Source organism: Drosophila pseudoobscura, chromosome X (genome assembly GCF_009870125.1).
Source record: "Drosophila pseudoobscura strain MV-25-SWS-2005 chromosome X, UCI_Dpse_MV25, whole genome shotgun sequence".
NCBI lineage: Eukaryota > Metazoa > Arthropoda > Insecta > Diptera > Drosophilidae > Drosophila > Drosophila pseudoobscura.
The window spans coordinates 62,587,982-62,607,923 of NC_046683.1; the positions used below are offsets into that span (position 1 = coordinate 62,587,982).

Below are 19,942 nucleotides of genomic sequence, written 5' to 3' on the forward strand. Positions count from 1 at the left end.
TGACCAATCTCAGAAAATCCTAACAAATCTGCTCGTTTTGTTTCCCACATTCTGATCCTTTTATCTGGGATTCACTGTATTTTTGACGTGTGCATCCTCATCAATGTCATATTTATGCTCGGCTGCCAAAAAACAATCGAAAACAATACAAAATACTAAGTAATTCCTTTGCTCCTCTTCTCAGTGTGTCTATAAACGAGTTTCTAGAAAGATGTATGAAAGATTCCTGCCCAGAAATGGTATGGCGAGTTTCTCTGACCAGACTTGGCCTTGTGCCAGAAAATGTTCCTCTCTTATTTTACTGTAATTTATTTGTTTATGTTTTATTCGGTTCTACGGTTTTTGTTTTCGTTTTGTGAAGTGGAGAGGGGCTGCAGGGCTAGGCATTGTTTTCAATTTAGGCATATTTTACATTCAGAGTGGGCATTGATAATGTGGGAATGAAGTTTTTTAACAAAGTGATTCAAATCAGGTTGAGGAAAACGAATAAGAATAGATGTTTAAATTTAATCCTGATTTATATGATTCTATTCTGAAAATACTAATCTTCCCCCTCACTGAACTAAAGCAATATGACCAGGATGTCTGGTGGGTTATCTGACGATTCCCCAGTACATTGTTGATCCATTCCAGTATTAATTGAAAATGCAGTTCCCCTTGAAATTGCAGTTCCAAAAAATTGGTAAGCTTCAAGCAGCCAATCACCCTATACGACATTTACTTTGTGAAGCTGCAGAGGGACTTCAAGCGAGTAGGTGGATACCCGGAGGCGTCATAATAAATCAATCAATATCCTTCCTGAATACATGTCCGCCAGTCAAGGGCTTCGGGTCGGCCTTCCATATGCCACTGTCACTGCGGCATCATCAACTTAAAGCCGGGGAAAGGCTGCCTCTGTTTTCTTTTTCTTACTCAACTTCGTCGTCTGTCTTTATTTTTTGATTTGGTGCCTCTTCTTTTGTGTTTACTTTTTTTCAAGGACATTGATAAACATGTGTCCCCAAAAACGTTTGCAGTTGTCTATTGTTTGTGCTGGGGACCTTCATTTATTGCGCTCCAGGCACTGGTCCTGGCCCAGCGCTGTCGTTTGGTACTATTCCTCCATCAGTTCCTGATTCTTGTCCTCCTTTCAGAATAAATATTATGCGTACTTAATCAAATGTCAGAGAAAATGCATTGGCTGAGACAGAGACAGAAATACAGGGGCATAGTGGTACCTGCAGTCGGTATTGGGACCGATATTGCTCTGGAAGGATTTATTTTTACCAGAGAGAATAGGAGTCTGCCCATAAATTGCACGTTTCATTAATTTTCCTGAAATGGCGCTCTGCTCTCATTACTGTGACTCTTCCCGTCCAGTTCATCAACATGTTTGCAAAATGATATGGTTAGGCCCCAAACGCATAATTGATTTAAATTGTACACGCACACGAGGGAGAAAAACAATGGGCTCCCGCCCTATTTCCGATTCCTAGGACCCGCCAGCGGCGAAATCTGCTGATATGGTGGCAGATAATATGGCCATTGTGGGCCATTCCGCCTCTTCCGTCCAACTGTTGATTAGCCAAATGCATTCAACCGCACCAGATGGCGTCCTATGTATGTGCCATAGAAGGATGTACAGACAGGGAAAGGCAATAATTATGCCAGGAAAGTGTTTGGGGTTTGTGTATGGAGAACAAAAACTATCTTAGATGGAATCCCAAATTACTTAACCCAGTTCCAAGCAATTGGCAACAACTTGGCAGAGATGTGGCAAATGGCCGATGGGCAGCTTAATGGCTTTCCGCTTCCAGCCTTTACATCCCTCTCGGTCACTACCGAAACGGTGGCTAAGAAGGCATGCTAAATAGCAAAACGCCAGAATATGCCTCCACAGGGGACAGCGACTGCCTCGCTTTGTATGCCAAATAAATATTAATTTCCTCCCTGCCTGGCAGCAAGCCAAAGCTGCAGCCCTGCCAAAGCCTCAACCGAACCAAGCCGAACAATCTGAAAATTGTTAGCAAGCACCTTCCAAATCGAATTCCAACAATTGTTGCTGAGTTAGCACAAAATGCAGCCAATCTTCTTTGGTCAAGTCTATTCTGGTTATGGCTTTGGCTACGGCTGTGGCTCTGCTCCTGGTGCTTTGGATATTTTTCAATGTCCCATGGCCATAACTGTTTGGGCCTTGTCAGTGCTCTACCAAAAATGGAGAGTATTGGTCGGCTTATTAGTGATTCGAATTCTGAGTCTGCCAGAAATTTTGCATATATGTAGGTCTGGCGTATACTTAATGCAGCTCTTGTCATTGCAATGCATTGGGGGGATGGCATTGATAATCTTTTTATTTGCTCGGGGGATTGTTGAATGTCAATATATGATGTTTCTATTTATATGAAGTCTAATCATCCTTCCATATGAACACTTTTCTTGCTCGACTTTATGTGTTTGCTTGATAAATTTGTTTCCATTTTCAATGCTCTAGCTCTCTACTCCTTGATCCATTAATTTTCACTCTGGACCACTTGACGTATGCTTAATATTTTGTTTACGTTGTCTAATGACCAGACTTTTAGCTTTTGTTGCACTCCCTCCTCTGCTTTTCTCATATGTATCTCTCACTTCGCCATTTATCTGCCTTTCTCCCCTTCTCTGGCCGGGCTTGTATCCCCATCGCACATAAAACAAACTTTGCGGTTACTTAATGAAGCTGAAAAATTGCCTCGGTTTTCCCCATTTTATTTGCACTTTCGTTCGCTCTATCTCTTCTTGTTGCATTTTCCTCGTTTTTTTTTCTTCTACTTGTCCATCTTTTCCCCCGGCTTCGCTTTCATTTTTACGGATTGTAAACGCTGGTTAGGCTTGGGCTGAGAGCGAGAGAAGTAGCTGAAGATCTCCTGCAGTCAACGATTTAGCCTCTTGCCTCTATTTATGTTGAGTGACTGTCTGCCTGTAACCGGGCTGTAACTTGAACCTGGGACTGCCATTAAGCGGCCTCCCACCATAAGCCCAGCAGGGGGAAACTTAACGCAAGTCTTGCAGCCCAGGCCCCAGAAGTTGGAGCCACTTTCACAGTCTTTCGCCCAGTCATAACCGCATCCAGTTTTCATTTAAATTTTTTGCAGAATTTCATTTTTAACTGCTTAACTTTGCATAATATTTCTTGCCGGCAACTTTTTCTGTTTATTAAGTGTCTGTTTTGGCTGAAGTCCTTCCTCAGCTCACTCTCACGCTCCTTAAACTGCCGATGACACCCATGCGAGCAATTGTTCATTTCTTATGGAACGAACACTCCAGAAATTTTAGGGTTCTGATATGCAAACTTTGGTAAAATCAATTAAAGTCATCGCAGGATTGGGTCCAATCCCTATTCTGTTCTGCGCTGCTGCGTCCGGTCGGAGCCCAATAAATAATGACTGATGATTTGTAAATGTCGGCGGCCAGTCGACGCCTCTGAGCTGGACTCTCGGGCCTCGGACTCGGACTCGCACTGACAGTGGCACTGGAGCTGTCCGCCGTGTTTGCCACTTCATTCATCTGTCTTAAGTGCTTACCACGCTGACGTTGTCGTGGTTGTCCCGTCGTACTCCTGGCGGCGCCATGCAAAGAGTATGTGTACTATTGTGTATGCTTTGCTAATTGGCCACCGACCCCGAAGCCGCCACGACTCGACCTCGTAGTACAGGAAGCTCCAATTCCCCATGCCACAACTCCGGTGATTGATTTGTATGGCTTAAGCTATATGCACGCGAAACTCAACGATAAACGGTGTAAAATTAATTAGTCAGCCGAGGGACGTGAATATATAGCCAAACGATATCCTCGATTCCTCAGACTGTCTGTCTGGCGCTGGATCTGGCTTTGGTTCTAGGTTCTGGGCTTATAGATAAATAAATGAGTCGCGTTTATGCCACCTACTGTGGACGATTTTTAAAGTGGTCTCTTTCCACTCTTTCAATTGCTGCGCCATAAGGTGGAACCGGGCATACACTTAGACGATAAAATTATTGTCTGTACCCGTAAAAAAGAACTCAAGAGAGCGAGAGAACTGGCCACGATAAACATTTTATTTTTGGCACCGCACTAGACACAAATTGTCGTCGTTCTGCGGTCAACAGCCACCCGTTCAGAGATAATTTTCCGACTACGAGTAGCCGCCGTCTTTCAACTGTAAAATTGCACTAACAATTTCCTCCTACGACTCCTCCACACACAATGGTTGTTTATTGAGAGCCGAACAAAGTTTTCGTCCTTCTTCTTGTTGCTTATCTGTGGAAAGTGTTGCGAAAAAAGTATCCTTCGCTTGGGACAATTTTTATTGTTTGATTTTCAAGAAACGTTCAATAAAAGTTTCCAATAAATGTACAACTTTTCACACGGTAACAATTTATTATGGATCTTCACCAAAATTCTGTCGTATAAGAACTAGCAAATCCAGATCCCGCATCTATTTCTTGATGGCCTTCCATGCGCTTACCTCCATTTGGAGCACCAGAAGACGTTGCCTCAGGCCGTTTGACACATTCTGGCCCGGGCTCGACCAGGCCTGCAACTGCGGCTGCGGCTGCGACTGCGACTGGATGTGGTGCATCATCATTGGACTGGTGTTTCTTCCCTTTGTGGGGCGCTCGATTGTGGTGATGTGAGGGGCCTTGGGCGGCGGAGACTTCCTGCTGCGGGTCGGATATTTAAGCATAATTTTGCTTTGATTTGCACTAATCAAACGGAACCCAAAGTATAAATCGAATAGAGCAATAGTTTGATCGAGAGAAAGATGATGTTACTTCGATTCAATTTTTGACTGTAACAATAGGAAGAGGGGTCTGTCATGTTTGGGGAAGCACTGTACAGAGCCTTCTGTGATTCCTGTCTACTTTCCTGTAATTTCATTAGCTACACACACAATTCCTGGTCTGTGTCGAGGGCACATTTCCCCAACGCGGCCACAAATGGAATTTTTAATTGTCTGTCTGCTTATAGAATTTATGGACCTGCACATGATTTCTTGAATGCTGCAAAGCCGCTGCTCATCTGGCTGCCAGCACCGTGGACAACCCTTTACAAAAGCTCTCATTGCTCAGCAAGCACTCGAGTCACTTTATTATGTCAGCATCCTTTGTGGTATCCCTCTACAGTGCCTCCGCTCAAGCCGAGGAGCTACTGCTGTTGCTGCTGAACTTTGTCCCTCCGGTGGGGACAACTTAAGTTATGTTTATGCCTCAAAAGGCCTACAACTGACTACCGTCTGCTCAGGGGTGTGGCTCAGTCTGGGTCTCTGTCTGTCTGACAAGCTGTTGAATGAGATCTGAGTATGAACTGTCCTACCCTTGAAGAAACTGTGCGGCACTTGCCACTCCAAAGGGAGCTGGAAGGGCTGCGACACTTGAGATGTTTTTGGGAGTGAGTGAGTGAAGGTGGGATTCGGACCTGCACCAGCTTTAATATTTCAATAGGAAAGCACAGCATCACAATCAAAAGTCAAGTCAAGTGATGCGTGTTTTGTTGTTTAGAAATGCAGCGATATAAATGGAAAAGTTTTGGCTGGTTGTCAGTCTCAAGTTGAGGGGATCTAGAATCCATATCATCGTCTGGCTGCTTCCTGCTCCTGATTTTGGCTCTTTTTACTGTCGGCCTATGAATCCGTTGACTGCAATTATTTATTTTGTTTTCTCTGAAATGGTCATAGCCGAGCAATATCTTGGCATTCCGTTATACTCCCTGTCTTAGTATTTTGGTTGTTAGCTGGGACCACCTCTCTTTTGTATTGTGCTTTGCTGGTGGAAGTGCATAATCCAGCATTCACAAAAGCACAGTTGTAACAAATTTCTACAAACAAATGGTAATTAAAAGCTGAAGCGAAATACCGAAAGAAAAATTATGAATTTAAATGCAATTAACATAAAACATGTAATTAACATAAATGACTTTATTTCGAGTGGTTTCAAAATATACTAGACGATTGTTAGCTCTTTATTAAACTAAATTAATAATCAGATGCCAAGGCATCCATATTCCTCCAAAGACCTCTCAAAAATTGACAGCTGGAGCAGTAAATGAAAATGGGCTGTCGAGGAAAAAGAATCAGAATAGAATAATCGGAATTCCCTGCCTGAAGCTGAATTTTTGCAGCTGCAAGTTTCATTCGGTCCCGATCCCCATCCCCCTGGCATCTGGCGAAGACCAAGAAAAAATGCCTTTAATTAAAAAATATTTTCAGCCAAAATTGCATAATTTCATCCTGATAGATTTGGTGGGGAACTGTTTTTGACAAAGACGTGTACAGACACGGACAGGCCCCAAGGCAGAAGTTGGAGAGATAAAGAGTGAGGATACAGAATTGCCGGATTGCTGGATTGCAGGCGTAGACAGGTGACAACTCATCAGGGCTAGCACGCAAAGGGAAAAGCTTTGGTCACCTGCGTGTCTGTATCCATGTGCTCCTGAGAGTGTGTCTGTGTGGCCCAGAGTCACTGTGTGCCCATGTGTGGTGCGAATTTGTGTCCAGCTGTTGGAGAGAGTGTCCTGTCCGACCATTGTGATATTTTTGCAGTCCTCCTGCCGCCTGCAGTCTGTTACTCTGCGATGTGCTAATGGCTTTGGCAAATTAAAAGCGAGATGTGCCAATGGGCACCGAAATTGAGTGGCAGGATAAATTCGCATCAACATCAGCACCTCTCCCCTATAGCTCTGTTGTATTCCTAGCTGGTTCATAATTTTGATTAGCTGAAGGAAATATAGACACCAAATAAAATGTAGGAATTCTTATTCTAATTAGGTTGGTTTGCCGTACCCAATTATATCTTGTATAAAATCTTGTAATATCTTGTAATAAAATAGATTTCTCTGGTGCTCCGTTGGATGCGTATCCTACTTCAGCTTATTCCGTTGTTCCTCCAAAACTTATTATTTCGACTGTAGAGGGACAAAAAGGAATAAAATCTAACAGCTAGTGCTTTTTGGAATAAAGGGTTGAAGAAGGTCTGGCCGAGGGATGTGCAGGGGAGTGCAAATACATATTTATGATGTTGAAAAATATTTGCAAATAAATTGCCAAAGCCAGAGCGGGCAGCAATTTCATAGGCAACTCCCAAAAATGTCCAGCAATCGCAGTTGCAATTGCAGTTGGCTAAAACCTTTCCCCACACACTGCACCTCCCCCCATTCATCTAGCGAACCCCTGCCGACGCGTTGGCTGGCAGTGACGTAAATCTATTTCAGTTGAGGGATCAGTTGTGCATCAAACATGCCGGACAGTTTAAAATATCAAAGCTCTTGCACGTCCTCTTCCCCTGTTCCCCTTCTCCTCTTGTGCGCGACATACAGTCGTAGTGCGTATTAGCAATCTTTGCTACTATTTTTTGAGAATTTGCATTGTTTTTATCATCTATTTCGAAACCCTCGCTTTTTGATTAAAAGTCCGTACTATAAATATATTTCATTTATATTCTCTCTGCGCTTGTTTTGTCCAGAGCATGGAAAAGTATTTAAATTTGTATTTGCTTAGGCCATATCACGGGTAGAGATGGTAAAAGGATGGAAACCAAACATAGTTTTATTTGGAAGCTCGTACATCAAATTCAATTGGTTTTCATTGTCGCTATGTTTGTTGGCTATTGAGGGACTTTTTTTTTGTATCCAACAGGGAACTGAACGAATGTTGTCATAGAAGGGGATCTGCAGGGTCCAACATTGGTGTTGTGGGAGTTTGAGACATTGTCCTGATTGTTTTGGTCTCTTATTGAGTGAATTGCAGCTGAATACTGCAATAATGCAAGGGCCCGGCCAATTTTCCGGAGAATCAATTTTTCGAATTGCCAAAATATGTAAAAAAAAAACCTCCAAAACAAGATGAATACTTTTTACAACTTGGTGAAATATAGAATCTTCAGTTGCAAAATAATCATTCCTTTGTTAATGCCCAGCGAGATAGAGAAAAAGAAAAAGATAGATAGAGAGAGAAAGAGAGTGTTATGAGGTGCTAATACGGTCGAAGCTGTACATTTATACGCGACACTTTAGTCGGTATCGCTGCCATCCGCCAGGGTATCTCTGGGATCTAGGCACTCATCGGCTCTTGATGCTGATCAAGAACATATTTACCCTATGAGGTAGGAAACGCTTCCTTCTGGGCGTTACACACAACCACTTTCCCCACAAATCTAATATACCCCCATACTCATTTTGAGTATCGGGTATAAAAAGCGACATGCCCACAGAGAATCGACGACGTTTGTGCCATTCACTCAGAGGCGAATGGCGCAGGGTATTGCAAAGGTTAAGTCGGTTTGGCATGCCGTCGACTCGCTGATTTAAGTGCCAGGAGGCCAGAGCGGGACAACGAGACCCCAACGTCAGTCTACCACTCGTCGTCGTCGTGCCATGTGTGACATTTGTTTGTTTAGACGGCTCTCTTGGCGACAAATATAAATGTTAGTTACGCTTTTCGAGCTCTGGTTGCCAAATTGCCTGTCAAGTTTTCCCAGTTGCGGCTGAGAGAGGGACTTCGACTGCCAGTAAGACTGGGACTGAGACTGGCTGGGGCTATAAACAACAGAGGCCGTCAGGTCACATGCAATTTGCTACTCCACCCACACTATGAACTCGGGGAAAACCTCCCGCAAAACGGGGCCCTTTAATCTTCTGCTTGATCAGTCAGATGTACCAGAGTATACTCCCCTTGGAGCTGCACTACTGCCAGTCATCCTTTTTCCGACGACTGTTGGGTGACGTCATGGTGGAACCTTTCCTCTTCCTGTCTTTCTTTTTATCTCTCAAGGTGTCAACAAGATAGCATCGCTTTCCTCGACCATTCGATATCTTAGTCTCCTTGTGACTAAAATGGCAAATCAGTAGTTAACCATTTTTCTTGTATTTGTATTTCGCTCATTTACACTTAACACGCACACGCGTATCGGTCGGAGATAGCCGAGGGGCAATTGCGTGTCTAGCCATTGAATTTCAAATAATTTTTGTTTTTGGATCCTCTGGGCACTGGCACTGATTTCCTTACACTTATTTCCAACATCGGTTCGGATTTTCCCTGTTTGCGTCTCGGCTCTTCCCTTTATTGCATCAAATTTATTTTAAGTACTTATAAAACACTTACTTTTAAGACAACAATATGTGCGAGGTGAATTGAGCCACGTGACCCAAATTGAAGTATGTACAAGCCAGAGTGCAGTGCTCCTTTCCAGAAAAATATACATATGTATGTATATATATTTTTTAGTTTTTATCTTTTTTTTTTTGCAACAGCACATACAATTTGCTCATTTTAACCGCATCGACGGAGTGACGCATAGAGGAGAAGAGAGAAGGTGGCACTCACATAAATAGTAATTTGTGTAGTGCATTTTGTGGGCGCGGGTAGGCGTATTCTTGCCGTTTTAGCTAAATTGCCGCCGTCCGGCAGGTTCGCGTTGCAGTCGACTGTTAGCGGAGAGCGCCGAAGGGGCAGGCCCTGCGGCAGGGCACGAGGATGACGGCCGCCGAGCTCACGGCGACGACTGTAAAATGTACAAAATCAAAAATGTAATGAAAATCGCGTCTGGTCACAGCAGATAGACTAGACCGATGGGCTCGACCTCGTCTTCGTCCAAGGCACTTTGAATGGTATTTTTAAACAGCCTGGAAACATTAGCACAAAAACTAAATCTTAATATTGGCTCACCATAGATTTTAAGGTATTGGAATGTAATATTTGAAAGTTTTTCTAGTTCTCGATAGATTCATAGCAGCCAGAGGTAATAGTTCCATAGCACACAGCGTTGTTAGCTTCATAGCAATCAGCTTTGTTCGTTTACTACAATCAAAAGGGCATACGTTTCGGAGTGATCTATTTGCAAAATTAGATTGCCTTTCGTTATTAATATAACTATTACATGATCTCTGGACCATCTAGAACGATCAGCAGAAATGTTCCATATAAATATAACTAAGTTGTTGACTTTCTCGCGCATCAGGGAGTTGTGATGAAATGCGGACCGGCGTTAAGCTGAAAATTTCAGACAAAATTGTTCTGCAGGTATGTTTTAGGTGTGATATCTATAGAAAAAAAATAATAAGCTCACTCACTTAATGTCAGATCCAACGTTTTTTACCCATCCTGAGGATGTTCCCACTAAATTTATTCCCGTTTTACGATTTATGACAGAAAATATTGTTAATTTTAAAGGTCATAGGTTAGATTACTCGTCTAATCTCAGATTAAGGTAGTTGGATCCCTCTACAGTTTAGAGTTCTCTGTAGGTATATGTATATTCATACTAACAATCAACTCCTCCAGGGATAGCAGGATTCTTCATCGAATGGAGGGTTTTAAATTAGGGGTCTAGATCCATATATTCAGTGTGTATCCATTTCTGATCTTTATGTATATTTAATGCAATATCGAACCTAACTGTTAACCCTATAAATTGCTTTAGATTCCAACATTCGTCCCCTTTGATGACGTCACGTACACCAATGCAAGCACATTGGGATTTCTACCATACCATGCGGTACCATGCGGTCGTCTCTCAGACTCTGGTGACACTCTTGTTTTGAAATGCGGCCGGAATTCTCAATTAATTGAAATTTACAGCCAGCACCTTGCACATGCAGTTGAAGATGTAGGATCAGCTGGCAGGGAAGATGCAGGATACATTACCTAGGAGAGTGTATATGTCCTTGCATATAATTTTATGTGGTTTCTCTTGGACTTTCACAGCTTTCTCTCTCTCTCTCTCTCTCTCTCTCTCTTTCGCTCTTAATTCAGAAAAAGTGTCAAAGTCCTTACAGAGAATGCAGCTGGACAAGTCTAGAGCTTAGGGGGAATTTACCTTTCCGGCTACAACGGTGCAACTCTCGTACACGTCAACGCCGAAAGCGTCTAGTTAAAAATTTATGTAATACGCGTTTAAGCGAGAATGAACATCATGAATATGGATTTTGCATGGGGCGGATTTTCGGAAATGTTGCTTAATTGGCAGCGAAAACTGAGGGCGAGCGAAGGCGAGCTCCACTGACGAGCGCCTACCTCCTCTTGTCGCAACGATCTTTCCCAATCATATGACTGCAGGGGCCTTAAAGAATGCAAAAGTAAGTGCAGGGAACTTCACACGTGCTGAAAAAATTGATTGATGATTGAAGGCTATACAAAAAAACGACATGTGCTCCCCACGCCATGCCACCGCCACTTCCAATAGGAGTCCTGGAGTGGAGTGGGGTCTTGGCTAACGGAAAATAGCAATTCAAAAACTCGGCACAGAAAAATATCCCACAAGGGGTGAGAGAAAAGGGTGCCAGGACCCCAGGATCCTGAGCCAGAGAACTGGCACAGAAATAGTCATGTGCAAAATGGCGTGTGCTCTCGTCTCTCGCCTTCTCGGCTCCGACGGAATTTGCATAAATTTGGCATTTGAAAAGCTATTCAGCCTGATGGAAATGATGAGGAGAGCAGAGCACACAAACCCACACCCCCGCACTGAACACCGAAACGACCCTGATGATGACGACGATGATGAAGAGGCGGCTCTAGCCGATTCCGGCGTGTTGTATGAAGCCATTAAATGCTTGCCCCACACAACTGAGAGCAGAATGACCAATATCGGTGGCGCCTCCACAGAAAAGTGAGCTGCAATTCTCGGCCCAATCCATGTTAATGAAAGCCTAGTGAGACAACTGGTTAAGATAGGGAGTGATTCACACTACGGGTAACTTGTTACATACAGATACAACAGACCAATAAATTTAAATTAGTTGCTTATTGATGATTGCTTGGTTTCCAATTTCAAGAGCTTCGGATTCTATGCCAAATTTCATTGTGCGCCTTGCACTCACTCTATGCAAATGAATTCGAGTTTAATATTTTTATTTTACATACATAAATATGTGCAAATATATTATGTGCTGCTTCCTGGGTTTTGAAAAGAAACATGTAAATTGTCTCTATCTGAGTTTATTGAAAAGCTATTTAAGAACTGAAACGTGGTTAGATATTATTAGAAGTTTCACGACTATCAACAAAGCAGATATAAAAGTGGGGAGCATGAAAAGCATGAAAAATGTCAAAATCCGTCTTAAATAGTTATTCTACAAAACTATTTTTCCCAAAGAGTCACGCATCAAATTGGTGCATCATCCAACATCAGACAAGTTTACAGTGAACCATATATATAATCGAAAATATTTATATTAAATACCAACCACTATCGGGAATTTCAGTTTCAAACCAATGAAAGTACAAAATATAAAACCCTCATGGGAAAAATTCAGCTTGAACAAAAGAAAATAGGAAAACGGCAAGTGGCGAATAGAAACTCTAAAACAGAATTGAAATTAAAATGGCATTTGGCCCTGGTTGCGGACCAAAAGCATTTTCAACGAAACCAACAAAAAAGGCGTTAAAAAAAATATGTAATGTGGGTAAATGGAAAAGCACCAAAAATTGTATGACGTTATCAAAGGGAGAGGTCGCCAGCAAAATTGGTCTATACACAACAAATTATACGAATTGCGTAAGCCAGTTGAATTGCTTTCCTTCATAGATTATAATTACCAAGCGAATCATCTGCAAATGTTAGCCGGAGAATGGTCAATAAACTACTAAATTCATTTATCCGAAGCGTGGATATGCGGCTGCGGCTTCCTTCTCTATTTTTGGCCAATTGTGGCAACAGTTGTTAATTTTTTCTGCTTCTCCTTTCTCTTTCTTCTGTCTAAATGATTTGAGAAATATACTATCATATAACTTATCCTCATTCAAAAAACTCAATCAGCAGAGATTTCTTAGGTATTTTAATGAATTAACTGACTTGCAAAAATAATAATCAAACTGTCAGCAATTGAGCTCGTTACCAGTAACCGGCCACACACTCTTTCTCTCTCCTCTCGCTCTGAGCAATCCCTTCCTGCTGGAGAATGGACCGAGATGTTTTCTACATTCTAAATGTTAAATTCCTCTCGGCTTGGGGACACGGCGGCACACACGGAGACATGGACTCCTGCTAAGCTTCGTAATTTTTAGCGAATGCCAACGCCGCCAACACTTAATTAAAATGGCATCCGGCTGAGGCAGCAGAAAAAATTCCCCATCTGCGCATTGAACCTCCTTTGCATCATACCAATCCCTTCCCTCTGCCAATTCTTCTCTGAGTAAGCGAATTTATTTCCCGCTTTTTGGCCTTTGATTGATATGTCAACGAATCGAACGCCGAGCTCCACGATGGAGAGCTGCAACCCCAGACCTAGACCCAGACAGAGAGAGACACCTCCGCAAGTATGTAGAGCCCAAACCAGAGCAATGAAGGAAGGTGGAACAAATTTAGTTCGTTAGCTATTATGCGAAGCAGGACAATAGCATATATAGCGGCCCACTCGTCGGCACAAAGTCAACAAAAGCAGATGGGGCCAGGTAAATGGCCTAATTGAAGCGCCAAGCGGCCCAATCGCAACCGCTTTTAGTTCTCTTTTGCTCGGTTCGCCTCGGTTGGGGCCTGACTGCATTTGGTCTGACCAGAAATTTCGTTTCCTTTTCCTAAAGCCGCCTCAACAAACCAAAACATCGAGCATACATGTGGCAAAGAGAGGACGGTGGAAAAGTATGTAGCCCTAAAATCAAAGGTATTTTCTCTTGTTTGGCTTTCGAATCTCTTGCGGGTGCATCAGCAGGTTCTGCAACAAATTAGGAATAATCATAGCTTAAGTGAATAATGAACAGAACAAAAATATTTGTAGAAAAATCATCCGGGGTAAATTTTATTCATAATATGCAGCTCTTCATTAGTTTTACAATTTTAAACTAAATCCAAAGTATTCCTTTCTTTAAATGAGGGTCATTCCTTCTTAAGGTCTAATGCAGATAATTTCTCAGTCGGTGATTTTTCAACAGCCTCTTCCTCGCATGGGCGGGACATGAGAAGGCGTGGTTGAATAATTGAAACTGCAGTTAAATCCCCTTTTTGTGCTGATTTCAGCAGTTTTCCTCAGGTTAGCTTTTGGAGTGCTAAAAAAATATTTTACAGCTAGACAGTGGGAAAACAGAAACCTCAGCACACAATTTTTTTGTCTAATTCTCTGATTTAAAGTGTCCTTATATCCTCCTGCTACGGATCGGTTCCAGTTACGATTCCTCCTCCTTCGACTTGTTTCTCTCTTGTTGAGAATTAGCAAAAGCCTTTGGTCATTCATCAATTGGATGCAACTCTGTCAGCCGTAGAATCTTAAATTGCCGCACACATTTCGTTAGTTACCAAGAGCGATAGGGATTGGATTGGGCTATGAATAAGGTAGTATACTTAAAAGGGGACAGGGCGTAGAAGAGGTTCGATTGTGCCTCTTTCCGCCTTTCGTTTCTTCAGCAGACGCTTCCTGCTATTTCGGGTTGCTGGATTTCTGGCCAACTCCCTGCAAAGTTGCTGCCCACTGCCTGCCTCCTTTAACTCTCTCCCTTCATTTTTGAAAAAAGTGTCTGCTATCATTTCTTCTCCGCGAAGTGTGGCTGTGAGCTACCACACATAATTCAGAGCTTCCTTGCTCGTTCCCTTTCTTTGCAGAAATTTGAATACAACAAAGAAGTGTATGAAATTCAGATAAAGCCAAACTGCCAGTTCCACTTCCAGATGCAGCTTCAGTCGTTCCGTCCATCTACTTATTTGTCCACATCTTGACTTTTTAGTTTTATGCTTAGCTGTTTCCTCTTTGGGGGCACAAAAAACTATGCGACTTTCCCATCCGTGAGATGTTTTGGACCGGAAAACGGAAGCTATATCGTCCGGTGGATCGGTGGAGAACTGTAACTTTCAATCATTGAGCTGATACTCATCGCTGATACACATTGAATCACTCGGTATATGTTGATTACCAGCCCGAGAATGCTTAACAAGAGAGGGAAACGAAACCGTCCGCAGAAATTAAAGAGACAAGTGCTACAGGAAGTTGAATTTCTACAAAATCAAAGAAAACGAAAATCCATTCTATGTCTCAGGCTCGGATAATTCTCGACTTATTTAAACTGAATAAATAAATGAAGAATATAGGACTCGCTTTGGATTGCGATGCATTAAATACCCTTGCTTGATTCGTAGGGAAACCACATCATATAGTACTCTGACATAGAATTATTATCCAATGATTTATGAAGAAACATATGAAACTATAGTTCGCAGCGTTCGGGATTTGTGTCATCTGGGACTGTCTATGCAAATCTAGTTAACTAAACAAAAAATACAAAAACCACCAAAATACACACATTCGAGAACTAATATATACAGCGGGATAGATCGGGACTCCAGGCACTTACTCCTGATTTGGCCTGTTTGTCGTTGAAGAGCGTCGTTGCATTTGCGGCGGATGAGGTCGGCGAGATGTCCGCCGTGGCCTTTCCGGCTGGAAAGGAAAACGTATTTAAAATTCTTTTTAAATTTCAGTATGAAGTTAACAGAATTTAGGGTACGAACTGTACGAAGTATAGATCTCCAACAGATCAGCTGCTGGGAAATCAAGCTGAGGTGCTTACCAACTGTCTCCGTCCTTGGCGCTGAATGATAAAGCTAGATACATTGACGATTTCACGATTTTCCCACATTTATTTTGTCAACAAACTTCAAGGAGTGAACATCGCTAACCTTTGGAGGAGTAAAAAATAGTTCAATCTGTTCTGGCTCTGGTTCATCCACCCGGACTGTCGCTGCTCCTGGAGGCTCTGGCAGTGGCTTTGCTCGGAGCGCAGGATCATTAGTGGCCCAATCCGGCTTTGGATCAGTACCAGCGCAACAGCAGGCTGCTCCGGGTGGACTTTGAGCCTAGCCTGTGTCCCACCTTTGGGGAAGGCGCAACGTTTGGCAATTTCAAAGGATTTGGCGGCTATGGAGCCAAGCGGCAACATCTTCGACACCTTGGGTGAACAGAAATCTGGCTTGTCCTTTGGCAATCTGGCCCAGACCGGCAAAGCCAATGCCCAGAAGCCGCCTTTTCCTGTTCCCTGTTTCATTTTGTTACTCAATTAAGGCTGGGATGCCATGTGGTGTGTTTTAACTGGAAGTGCATATAATTTCCAAGGTTTCCAGGCTTTGCGTGTGGAACGCGTCAACGTGTTTAGCACAGTTTTGTGGCCATTTTCATAAATCCGTGTAATTGTTTCTCTTTTCTGTTTCACTGTCGAGCTGTGGTGACTGTCGGGCGGTCCTCTGTACCCTCCCTCATTCACTCCTGTGCCACTGTTCACCACACGGCTATAACACAAGGCGGGCCCCGTGTCAGGTCAGACCTATTTGCCAACATGGAGATGGAGTCGGCGAACGCAAACCCCATCTATGACATGCGGTTTAAACGTCACCCAATCCTGCCCCTTCAACCGATTGTCTGCTCAGCCCTTCCACTCCTATAGGTGCAACAACAATTATATTTAATTTTTAGGCATGTTTAGGCCAGGCATGAACGCTTTCGAGTCCATTCTAGGTGGCTTTTTGTCTGGCAACATACCTCTTCACAGGCCACAGCATGCAACACGTCAAAAGTTGAACGACAAGCGTCGGCCGTTGACTGTCAGCGCGGTCTAAAAACATAAAAATTGTCGGCACATTGCTAAAATTCCAGGAAATTATTAGGAAAGGCGGGGAAGAGAAGCAGGGTGGACAACTGCCAGTAATTAAAATGAGTAAAATATAAGAGGAACAGCAACGAGCGCAAAAAGGCTGACCAAAGAGTCTGGCTAGCGTAATGAGTTTATTAATTAATAAAAATCACCCTCTTGCTCGCTCAGAATTTTCCAATAATGGTATTCGGCGCCACGCACTTACTGCAGGTCTTCAGTGAAGAAGAGCAACGAAATAATCAGCTACAGAGGAGAAGGAATAGAGTGAATACACCCAATGCCAATCATAAATATGCGGATGTGTGTGCATGTCCATTGCGAAAAGATGCATCTTAGAAAAGATGCATCATGTACATATATCCAATATTTATCGTAACTACTTCATTTGAGTTCTACAGCTGTTTAGCTAATCTTCCTTTTTTTCCAGATTGGTTTTGCCAATACTGTGGGATTACTTTATCGTAGAACCACCCATGAGTCTGAAAAAGTTTCTGTACAACGTTTCTAATTTTTTCTGACTTAAATTGAATAGTATGGGAATTATTTCATCAGAATTCTATAGACCTTTCTCTCAGTGCACTTCTGTCCTTCTATTATTGGTGTGTGCTCCTCTTTGTTTTGCCCGTTTTTTTGTAGTCGCGATAATTTGCGACAAGTGCGTATTTTGCTCTGGCCTTTTGTAGAACGAAACTTGAGTGCCAAGGCAGTTAAGTGGCTGCAAATTGGTATCGTTTAAAGGGCCACCACCACCCCATTTCCACTCGCAAAGCTGTCCCTACAACGTTGTTAACTGCGTTGTTAGCTGCTGGTCAAAGCAATTATTTGCAAAGTCCTTCTCCCACCCAAACAGAGCAGAACAAAGGCGAAAGGTCCAACACCTCTATTCGAATGGATGTGAAAATTCATCTCTCTTTGAATTTATTATCCCACATTATCCACTTTCACTGTCATAACTTTCCGCTTATGTGGCTTTCAGTTATGTTCAGTTTCAAAACTGAACATGTTGTATATGAATGTACATATATGAATACTACGACCCTATAGAGTGGATACTCTCGATTAATTTTTAGAAATAGATGAATATTTCCATCTGGGAGTCCGCACGTCGGTAGGTAGGGTAGGTAGGTAAGGTAGGGTCTTTTAGAAAAACACTTCAGCATTTTTACAATCAAATATATATATATTAAAAATAGCATTGTATTAAAAAAATGTAAATTCATTCTTTATTTTTATTGAGATAATTATAATATGAGCTTGAAAATCTTTTTAGTCAATTAAATTCATAGTTCAACACCTAAACATGGTAATTTGAACATTCCTGCCAACATCATCCCATGCCTGCAAGACTATCTTTATCTTTTTCTTCATGAATAACAAAGAAAAAACTATTTCAAATACAAACTTCTATGATTTTCCTCGTATACGAGGTGGCTGTGGCTTTCTCTAGTAAGGTACTTAAGTGACGTGGCAGTAGTGCTGGTCTGATTCGTTGAGTGCTTTCCAATTGGCATCGTTCAACAGGCCACCCATTCCCCCTCCCAAAGCGTCGTCTACAAATTTATAAGCTGAGTTGTTAGCTGCTGGGAAAGGCCGATGGGAAAGGCTATCCTATCTACGAGTATGCATTTCAAGACTCATCTCTCTGCAAATTTATTAACCACTTTTTCTGGCAAAACTTTGAGCTCATGCGGCTTCGTTATATGCCTCCGAAGTATAATTTTGTGGGCACTTAAACTTTTCACTCTTTCGGACCTGTTTTGCGGCTGGCCAGCGGACCAGGGTAAGGCGCATACTCGTGTATTAACCTTTGAGCAACCCGTTAATGAATCACTTTCGCCCATCCCCTGACCACAGACTACTCGTAGAACACCACAAGGCACCACTTTCGAATAGTTTTGGTTACCGTTCTTTGGGTGCGGAGCGGACCCAAATTTATGGTTTTCCTGCGATTGTATTGTAGAAGCCACAAAGACTACGAAAAGTAAAGACTTTCGAACTGGAACCAAACCAGCGACAACTAAGAAATCTAATTGGTTTAATTCTGTCTGCCTCTCTTAGGATTCTAGCATCTACTTTGGTTGCGCACCTAGTCTCTTTTTCTGATTCTCTAGGTAGAGGAAATGAAATATCAAAGACCAGAAATATTCAAATAAGATGTTACTATCCAATTTTACAATATTTAATATTTATTATTATATTATTATTTGCCATTGCTGCTGTCTGCTGTTTGAATTAAATAGGAGCCGTAATAAAATGGCTTTTGAATAGATTTATATTTAAATCAAAGTTCATTATCATAACCGAATATTAAATTTAAATATGGTATATTATGTCTTACTATGAAACAATTAAATGCATCAGCAACGGGTCGAGCTGGGATATATATTACCCTTTCACGTAACAATCATGGATCTTATATCAATCCTGGATTAAAGATCAATCATAGATTATGTTGCTATCTTTTCTTGTTGTCATCGAAAACAGCGTTAATTTGATTCTGATTGACCAATCATTCATCATTTATCTCTCCTCAGCAATTAAATTCCACTGCTGAACCCCATCTTGCTGTTAAAATTTTCTTCTACTTCGTATTCGTATGGCTCAGTCGATAGCTCTGGGTCTCAAAAAAAACGAGGACCATATGCATTAGTTTTGGGACAGCTTTAAAGGAAAGGCAAATTCCAGTAAACAATGAAACACAGACACATAAAAGTTGCAATGTGCAGCGGAGAGCGCACTTGGCAGAACCCTTGGTTTCCAGGGGGGAACTACTACTCAGAGCGGCTCAACGAAACGTACAGGCAACCAAACGGAAGCCCACGCTGCGGAAGTGAATTTGTTCGTTTCCGCTTCTACCACCATACGATGAGTGGAAGGAAGATGACTAAAAGTAGTAATAGGTCGAGTCGCGGCATAGAATGCACATGAAACAGATAGGGTAGGAAGAGGACAGGCGGTCAACCAATCAAAACTAAATGACAAAAATACAAAGTAAATGACAGAAAAATCAACCTAAAAGTCTACAAAAACTGGCATAAAAATACTTGTACCATAGAAACTCACTCAGCGGAAATTTACTCCACATTCGAGTATGTCTGACTGCGCGACTGTGTAGAACTTCCGCTTCCGCAACGGAAGCTAATGAGCGTAGCCAGGAGGCACGCAAGGGCGAAAATGACTTGCAACTGCAAAAAAAATTCCTCGATAACTCTTAAATTTAAAACACGTAATTTGGATTTATCTGTGTTCCCTGGCGTTAATGTGACTTTACAATAACTGGGAAATATGATAGATATTTCTGTAATGGAAGAAATTTTAATAACTGCAAAAGTGCATAGAAGGTCACTGGCAAATTCATCAGCCGCAGTCCTGCCACAAGCTCAC

The 19,942-nt window shown here is 42.2% G+C and overlaps 1 long non-coding RNA gene across 1 annotated transcript in view; it reads right to left on the bottom strand.

Annotated features, from left to right (window-relative positions):
• Nucleotides 1-19,942, bottom strand: part of LOC6900224 (uncharacterized) — a 65,174-nt gene that overhangs the window by 3,620 nt on the left and 41,612 nt on the right. The gene's annotated exons all lie outside the window — the stretch shown is intronic.